This window comes from Aplysia californica, unplaced genomic scaffold (genome assembly GCF_000002075.1).
Source record: "Aplysia californica isolate F4 #8 unplaced genomic scaffold, AplCal3.0 scaffold00728, whole genome shotgun sequence".
Lineage (NCBI taxonomy): Eukaryota > Metazoa > Mollusca > Gastropoda > Aplysiida > Aplysiidae > Aplysia > Aplysia californica.
This window is the reverse complement of record NW_004797998.1, coordinates 280,937-281,734: the sequence shown is the minus strand read 5'-3', so window position 1 is coordinate 281,734 and position 798 is coordinate 280,937.

The window sequence follows — 798 nt, the reverse complement described above, 5'->3', positions numbered from 1 at the left end:
GGGGGGCATTTCTCGTTCTAATGCACAGTAGAGTTGTAAATGGGCTGATTCATCAATGTCACGCTCATAACTGTGCCTGAACTACAACAGGGAACTGCTGCTTTTTCTTTTCAAATCCTTACTATCGTAATTTTCCTCTACTTCTTTTGTATGTTTGTCACACAACTGTGACCCGCCATTTCCGGGGTGCCTTGATAGTTGAAGCAGACTTTGTGCTGTTGAAGCTACAGAGGTGAGCAGAGTAAGTCTGATTCCCTGTAAAGACTTCTCTGTTGAAATCCACTCCCTTGGCGCTCATATGACCTTATGCAGTTGCGAGCGCCGTAAAACCTCTACTATTTAAAAAAAAATGAAGAAAAGATCGCGCATATGATCATACTTGTAATTATGAGCTCATGCAGTTGCGCCGAGCACCATAAAACGCGTATCAAACTAAATAAAAAATAAAATAAATAAAATAACAATAATAAAGTCGAATAAAAAAAAGAATACCAAAATCCACAGCCTCAGAAAATCCACCAATTAAGGTTTTTGGAATGTGATAAACGTTTTTCCACAGCCACTCCAGTCAGACGGGTTAAGCCTCACCTCAATAACCCGTCGCTCTCAACATCTTCTAAGGCTTTTCTATAGGGAGGCAGGGTGGTTTAAAGTTTAACGTTTCACTTTTCCACCCCGCCCCCTCCCCCCCTCTCTCGCCCTCCCCCTCCCTCACACAACCATACTCTTTCCCCACGGGAGGATGGTTTTGATTTGAGAGTTTCATTGATACACTTTACATCCCCCCTCTCTCCCTAA